The 8,765-nt window shown below is 44.1% G+C and overlaps 1 pseudogene; it reads right to left on the bottom strand.

The window, feature by feature from the left end:
- Positions 1–1,983: 1,983 nt before the first annotated feature.
- On the bottom strand, positions 1,984–2,078 carry LOC111825699 (annotated as a pseudogene).
- Between the last annotated feature and the right edge of the window lie 6,687 nt (positions 2,079–8,765).

Here is an 8,765-nt window from a genome sequence, read left to right as displayed (position 1 = left end):
AAGATGGTAAGCAACCAAGATGCCAGTGGGAGGTCCTGGGGTGGTGGTGGGCAAGCAGGTGGCATAGGAAGAGAGAGAGGCATTCACATGAAAGTAGAAGAGTATGGTATCTTTGAAAGGTAAGGAGGACACAGATCTTCTCTCTTCAGGCCCGGGGGGTTTGGGAGGAGTGGATGGATGGGAAGGATGGGCATTGCCTGGATGAGGGTGAAGAGAGGCTCAAAGGAAACAGGGAGAGAAGGGACCCCTCCCCACCCCCCGGCTAAAGTTGAGGGGGGGTTACTCGCTGTGGAACAGAGGCTCCAGAGGGCACTGAAAAGGCTCTGGGATGAGGGTACAGTGAGAGTGGGTGTCAGAGGAGATGAGAGCAGGCTGGAGGTGGGCATGTGGGAGGAGAGGGAATACGGCCTGTGCTCAAGGCTTGCCCTTCCGCACTTGGGGTGGGCTGTCCTCCAACATGGTATTTTTGGTGGGTAGTGGAATAAACTTTGTAAGCATAGCTGGAAATATTTTAAAGGAACATACAGATATTTTTATTCAAAAACACAAAATATGTTATCTGTGGGCATGTACAGTGACAGCCATAAACCATTGTGTATCTTGTCACTTAAAACCTATAACACATACCCATAACTTTTTCTTTAGTCTTTTTTTTTCCCCAAGTGGTTTCTAAGGTTATTGGTGAGAAACACAGCGCTGAGCTTCCTGTAGCAGTTCATTAATAGTGATAATGCACTATTTTAGGAGTTAGAAATGCCACCTCCACCCCCTCTGCCAGCGTCCTCCTCCTCTTCAGGATCCTTGTGACAACTTCTGCTCCGTTTCACCCAGTGGCAGCAGCAATGAAGCAGCCTCCTTCCCTCCTTCCTGGTGCCAGTGATGCCCTTTCCACCCTCACCACAAACCTCAACCAACCCCTGAGTGGCTTTGCCTGATGTTCTCTGTGGTCAAGGATCCTTCTCACTGTCATTCTTGGCAAGGTCATTGCAGACATTTTGAATATTTTCAAAAATAATTTCTGTGTCAATTTTTTTTCATTTTTATGAGTTGGATTTTGTGAGTCCAAAGCTAGAACACACTGAAACCAATCCTAACCACCTAGAAAGATGCCTTCTTCAAAAGAAATTGGAGCCTGTTGAGTGCATCTTGGACTCCTTTTCATTCTCTCTGCCTCGGTTGTCCCACCAGCTTCTGCATGGCTCTTGCATATGAATGTTTAACCATATGTTCATTCAATTCTTCTGCTTCATCCTCACTAATAGCAGCCTTTCTTAAATAGGGTTTTCAATTTGTGACTCATAACCTTTCTCTTTCAAGAGCATAGAGTCATCTTTGGTCTCAATGACCTCTACTTTTTGAGGCTGAACATCTTCAAGATTTAGGGTCAGCCCCTCCTCTCCAAACACCTGCAAAACATTTAAAAATGAGTCAGTTCCAGGGTATAGTTTTCCTTTATTATACCAAATTTATTCATAATACATTATGCAGGTGTTTTGATGAGAATCCAGAAACATCTTGAGACACCATATTTCTCTGAAATGTGAGAATTTAAGACCATTGCTGTTCCAGGACAAGTCTTGTGTATAGAGCTTTTTATTGCATTCATTTGCATCATTTCGTTCAATTCTCAGAACTCTGTCAATTAGCAACAGCTTGATCTTGCAGATGAGATAACAGAACCCAGAGAAAACTCACCCAAAGCTACACACTTCGAAGATTGCAGAGCCAGGGCTAGACCCAGCGTTCTCTCTACTAAGCCATTCTGCATTTCAGAATTAAAGACATATCAGACATTAAGATCATTCCTGATTAGGCACATGGCAGGTTAGAGCTGGAAGGGACTCCCCCACCCCCTTATCTAATTCAACTCCTACATTCGTAGACATTCAGTCGATGTATCTAATTAGAAAAAATGCAAATTATTTGACTGCATACCTATAAATATTATCCCTGGAAAGAAAAGGAACATTTGGTAAATATACAAAAAATATGGGGAAAATGTGCATGTTGTCCTTGTGTAGAGGCCGTGTTAATTTTCTCTGTATTGTTCCAATTTTAGTGCACATGCTGGCAAGCAATTTCCAGAATATTTTTAAATGAATATACTGCAATAGAAAATATCAGAGGGTATATCACATACAGTAAAGACAAGTATTGTATTGTGAGACTTTCGTGCTAGTTGCATATATGTGTAGACATTGTGGGTCATGGTATAAAATTTGTTTCATGCTATGGATTGTGCTAACAGTTGTTGAAAACCCACTGATATAGAGGAAAGAGTATTGGAAAGTGGGTTTAATTACTTGATTCCAGTCATTGCTCTCTCAACAACCACTTGGTGAGCTTGGCCAAGAAACTTACCCCCTCAGGGCTTTCCTTTCCTCATCTTTCAAAGGAGCTAGGTGTTTTGAGATCCCTTCCTTTAAGATTGAATTAATCTGGGAATTCTTTCGTGGCATCCATGAAACAAAAAAGCCTTCCAAAGGAGGAAAATGGGTGGAGAGAGGGAGCAGGAACAGAAAGACAAATATGAGGCAGGTGCAGTCACCTGACTTTACCTCACAGCAGCTGCTGCCCTGGTGCTCATCCTCGTCTTGTTGCTTCTCATCATGCTGGTAGCACCTCAAGATGCTGCTGCCACGAGGGCGTGAATGATGACCATGGTTAAATCCAAGTTGGAGCCTGTGGACAGCAGTGGAGGTGAGGACTGCCAACACACACACCTGGTACCTCACTTGGCACTGCCAGGTGCTCAGAGGCAGTTCTTGATGACAAGCACGATAAGTAGTCCAAGGAAAGGCAATCTAAATAGAACAAGTTGAAATGTAGGAACCATATTCCCTCTACAACCTAAGTGGCCCTGAAGCAATAAAGACCTTCCTTAGGAAAAGAATAAAGGAAGGGGAGCAATTTTAGGAAATATGTAATGTGAAATGCTTAATATGACTCCTTTTCTGGTGTCAACTAGTGCTTAGTTTTATGTAAAGAACAGGGACCTATTATCCCTTTCCACTTGTTTGATGGATAAGATGCAAAGTTAATTTCATGGTGGAGAATCATCCAAGAGGTTGCTTGCTTTTCATTAATATAGAAGACATCTTTGACTTGGGGTGGTGAACACAATACAATATACAGATGATGTATTATGGAATTGTACACCTGAAACTTATATAATATTATTAACTAGTCATTCCAATAAATTCAATGAAAAGGAAAGAAAGACATCTTTGACACTAGCACATAGGATGTGTATATGTACATAGACACAAACACAAGAGCTGACAAATGCATTAAATGCATAAATTATTTATTGGTCCTGGGACAGCATACAATATGACAAGAAATGAGATGTGCCTGTGTGATAGGCATGCACAAGGAGAAATTGAGGGAGTATTTTTTTTCTCCAGATAGAAACATAATGCCAGAAAACATTCTGCCTTGGAAAAACAAAAGTACAAAGATGTTCCAACAATTGAAGGTTATAGTTTTGCACGATTGCTTATTATTCATTGCATTTGGAAATAGGGCATGGAGAAGACAATCCCCTCTCCCAGTCTGGATCTCTTTAGCAGGCTGCAATTTAGCATCACATGCTAGGGAAGATTTAACAAGATGTGTCAATTGGCCAGCAAAAGAACCTGGTTGACATGAGCTGTGTGTGTCAGGAAGTAGATCAAAAGTGGGCTTGGTTGTTGTTGAACACTGTACTTAAAAAAAGGAAATGAATAATTTAAGTCATTTTAGTACTTGTGGAGGGCACTGAACTGACAGCTCTGGGGCCCAGGGTCTGTCTGCTGCCCAGATGCATCATGGGCATAAACATGGAAGGGACCCCACTCATCCCCACAGATGAGCTTCTTCTAGTTACTCCATCCACTCCAGCTGGGCTGAGGAGAAAATGCAGCCTGGTGGTGGGCCTCAGTGTGACCATGGCCGGGCAGGAGGCATTGCTGGATAGAATGGGGACGAGATGCACTTGCTAAACTCTCCCTTTGTATAGGTGACTGGAGAGATTTAAAAGATGAATACTTTTGTAGTCATGACACCCGCCCCCGCCCCCCGCAAGCTGGAGCTGAATCCATGAGCCTGATGTGGGATGTTGATATAGCGACTTCTTCAGTTACTCTGTTTACTTCCAAATGACAAAACCAAAACAAAAATAACTCCAAACAAAGTCCCAACACTGGAAAAAAAAAGGCTCTCCAGCCCATACTAACCCAGTTATTTTTGGCTGTGGGCTGGGCTGGTGAGATGCTCTTTGGCCGACTGTCACTGCGCACAGTGTCTGACTGGAATTTTTGTGAGTTGGGAAAGGGATGGTTATATTTGGCCTCTGGAAGGGAAGTTGCTGAGGTAGAGAGGCAGTTTTGGGTCATAGGGTTTGAGCCCATGCCAGCAGGAGGGGAAGCAGCTCACCCATTGTCAGCGAGGAAGCGGGTGGGACAACCCAGCTGAACCCTTTGGCCGGGTCATAGGGGAGGTCTGTGGGGGCACACACCACACCACTGCCCAGGCCAGTGAGGCTCACTGCCTCTGGCTGAGCTTGCCAGGAGGACCAGCGTGGGCTCAGCGACATTGCCTGTTTTCCTTCATTTAGTCCACCGCACTCAGTCTGGGCTACCATGTATTGCATCCTGGAAGTTTCTAAACTTTGTTTACAGTTGTTATACACATGCCCTGTGTTCACTACTAGATCTTGAGTGCTGTGTTTTACCTTTATGATCCACATAGCTTCCACACACAAAGACCTTTTATAAATCAAACACTAGCTTGCCCACCCCCTTTAAGCTCTGGGTGATATATATATAAAATAAATTATTAAATCTTCAGTTGTGTTATAAAAAGAATGACACTCGAGTCATGATAGAAAAACAAGATTATTGTTTATGAATGTACCACTAAAATATGCATTTGGTAAGGCTCATTGATTTATTTCCAATTCGAGAGACCACATAGACATACAAAATGGTTCATTAGATATTCATTATACCTCCTTAGCTGTTTTTATTAGATGTGCCCATGGTGCCAATGGCAAGGTTGATGTTTTCAGAGGTTGAGTCAATGCTTGACTCTCATCAATTTCTTATAGGCAGTTTTGGTTTAAGGTATTTTGATGATTTTATAGAAATGTTTTACACCATTAAAAAGCTATAACTTAAACTGCGGAGCAGGGCAGGCACACATTAGATGATAAATGGCTTTGTGTAAGAGATTTCAAATTTGTCAAATCTGCATTAAAGAACTATATTTGAAATTGGTTAGAAGGTTGGGTGAATTCTCCAGGTGAAAATGACATTTGTTTTATGGATCCCTCTGAAACAATTCCCCCAGAGTTTTCATTTCAATAAATCACATCCAAGTTCAGCACTCCAAAAGCAGCCGTGAAGCAAGCACGGTAGGGTTGCAGTAACTGCTTTTCTGTTTCCTCTTTTTTAGGGAAAAGGGCCCCAGTTCCTTATCTGTAAAGGAAGTGAGACTAGATGACCTGGAGGTGTGAATCTTTATACCCTCTCATTCATTCATTCATTCATTCATTCATTCCACACTTAGTTATCGAGAAGGTGTGGGCATGTTCTGGCACTAAAGAAACAGCAATATACAAAACCTAGACCTGGTTCTCATGGAGATGACACACTAGAAGGAGACAAATAAGATAATTTCATGAATTGATACGCACTCTAAAGTCAGTAGAGGAGAGAATTGTGATGGTAAGTTGTTGAGCAGGTGGCCTCAAGCCTCTTTAAGAAAAGGTCATTTCAGCCAGCCTAGGAAAGGCCACCTGAGCAAACATCTGGAAGAGGAACATTCCAGGAAGAGAGACCAGCCAAGGTTGTGGAGGGCAATGCAATAGTGTGGGCGAGGAAGAAAAAGGCAGAAGTGTCTCCTTTGTGGTTCTTTTTCCCCACATCTAGAGCTGTCATACTCTGTTGCACAAAAAATGGATGAGGCCATGGGGGTAGTGGGAAGTGGGCAGAAGAAAGGGAAACAAGAGGGCAGGGAATGGGGGTTGGGGTGAGGATAGCCACGCCAAGATACGTCGACTAGGCTGCCTGCAGTAATGAATAAGCTGACATCTCAGTGGCTTACCCAAGGTTATGTTTCTTCCCTGCCTTGCCGTGGTTTGGGGTAGGTCTGGTGGCTCCTCTCTGAGCAGGGAAGCAGATTCTTGCCATCATGTGTCTCCACCACTTGAAGTCCTTTATTTCCAGCCTCATAAATTGGGAGGGGAGAATGAGTAGAAGGCTAGACTGCATGTTTTAGGGGCCAGGGCTGTACTGGCTGTTCGACCATAATCCTGTTCATGATTCTAACTGTGAGGGAGGCTGGGAAACACCATCTTCCTTTGTGCTGAGGGAGGAAGCTTAATTAATGAGCATTGAGCCAGTTTTGGCCACAAGAGAGGAAGGAGGGAAAGAGTGGATCCTCCTATTTTCCCTGTATCCTTGAAGACATGTTCCATTTTGGCCAGGAGTGTTGGCAAAGGGGCCAGGATGTAGAGAAACTATCCTCACAATGATGACTTCTCATCATCCCAACACACAAAACACAGAGAAGAAAGGGGGAGGGAGCCCTTCCCCCAAACACACACAAATACACTTTAGGCTGAAACTAAGTCATGTTACTGCTTGTTAGGAGTCTGGAGGAGAATCCAGGTTTGATGCTAGAGGCTCCTAGCTCCTATTGGCTGACCTTTAAGGCTCCTTTCCATATGAGTTTACCCCGTGTTGAACCAACCCTACTGCTCACACCTCAAATCATCTGCTCTAGGCAGGCCCTACTTCTTGCAACTTCCCATCCAACAGAGAACAGACTTCATCTCCTTTGTTCTCACCGTCCTTCTGCAATACCTAGACCCTCCTCTCTACCAAATCCTACCAGTGTGGAACCTTCTTATCTTAACCCAGCTAGTGGAGAACTGGCTGGAATGCAATTCTGCGCTGTGCCATATGGATATTCCTCGATGTCGGCAGAAGACTTTCTCTGTTATCTTTGCTGAGCCAGGCCTCTCATTGGCTGACTTCAGATTCCATAGTCGGGAGGAGTATGACTGTAGGAAGGATAATGTGACCATGGAGCCACACGATGATAGTTTCTAATAATTTGTCCCTCTGTTCCCTTTAGTACACGTGTACCTCTATCAGCCCAACCAAGCCAGTTCTTGGTTCCCCAGAGTCACCATGTGTGCCTTCAACCTGACTTGCATGAAGACTAGTTTTATTAGTCACAATTAGTTGCAGGTGCAAAGACTGAGGGCACAACTAACTGTATCTGGAATCACCTCCTCACATATGAAATTAAACACTTGCACACTCAGAATTAGGTTCAAGTGGCTAATTGCACCCGGAAGTAGGTAATTGCAGGTGCAATTAGTTGCAAGTGCCATTTTTCACCAGAGACTAATTGTTCCCAAAGTAAGGAGATAGGGATTGGAAATTCAGCACTGAGTGGATGTGTGGTTATTACAACCACCTGTGATTTTCATAGTCCTCCCCTCTCCACTTAGCGTGTGGTGGCCTCCCTTTGGTCTTCATGAACAGCGAGGTTGCTTAACTCCTGCTGTATATTTGTTCTGTAGCATTCTCTTCTCCAGTTCGGTCTTCTTTCCTTGCCAATCCTCAGGAGTTCTGGAATCCCCGGCTTTTTAAAAAGACGTATGTTCCTCTACTGTTCATTTACACCTAAAACCCCTCAGAATATAAGAAATGGTCAATAACTTGGACAGCTTAGTGGGTGGTAACTTCCAATTAGGTCTTGACCACAGTTTTCTGGTGATTGTCATTTGAATGTGATGGATGAAAAGCTCTTCTCCCCGCCCATGTGAGGAGGTGATGGACCACTCCATCAAACTACCCAGAAACTTGTCTCTACTGGCAGGTTCTCACATCTTTTCTCCTACATCAGTATAGGAGTCCAACCAGAAAAACGGAAACCACTATAGTTTATTTTTAATATTATAAAATTAAAGCACAATTGGAAAACATACAATGAATTTAAATTCAATAAACTAACCAGGGAAACTAAAACTGTTAATACCACTCCAGAAAGTCGTTGCATCATTTACACATTTAAGGTAAGGAGTTGATCACCATTGTTATTTTAACAGAAAGAATTTAATAAAGGAAATTAATTAATCAGGTGTTAGCAGACTGAACTGGCAAAGAAGGAACCCTGAGGTATCTCAGAGATATTAACTGCAGGAAGCAGCTACCATCTCAAGAGCCTGGGAAACAGAGGCCAGAGGCTGGGGTTACTAGACCTAGAAGCTTGGAGGAGGGGCCCGTGGAGCTGGAACACAGTCCTCTGGTAGAGGGCTGCTGCCTGGCTGGCTCTGTCCTTTGCTTGGCAGCTTGGAGGAGGAGCCCACACAGCTGAGACCCAGAACTCTAAGGAGGGGGACATGTCCAGCTGATTCTGGTGCCTCAGGACCTTGAAGGAGGGACCCTGCAGAATGGGACCCACAGTTTGAGCAGGGCTACTGCCCAGCTGCACTTTGGACAACTGGCTGATTATGAGGAGGAAAAGAATGCCTGCAGGGTGTGCCACGGAGCCTGGGTCTTGCGGCCTTGGGTTGGATCACACCAGGATGGAGCTGCCTTCATACAAGCAGGGGAAGTGGCAGCTGCAGAGCAGCTCTGAAGGCCGCATGAAAAAGGCGAACTTGAGCCCGTGCAGAGCATGTGCATTCAAGTGTGTGTCTTTTCCCTGTGTCCAGCATTTTCCTCCCGTGGCTTTATTCATGTTATCATGAAGAACGTGTGTGTGTG

This window comes from Myotis lucifugus, unplaced genomic scaffold (genome assembly GCF_000147115.1).
Source record: "Myotis lucifugus unplaced genomic scaffold, Myoluc2.0 scaffold_0, whole genome shotgun sequence".
NCBI classification, from domain to species: domain Eukaryota; kingdom Metazoa; phylum Chordata; class Mammalia; order Chiroptera; family Vespertilionidae; genus Myotis; species Myotis lucifugus.
Note: the sequence above shows the minus strand (reverse complement) of the source record. Positions and strands in the feature narration are given on the sequence as shown.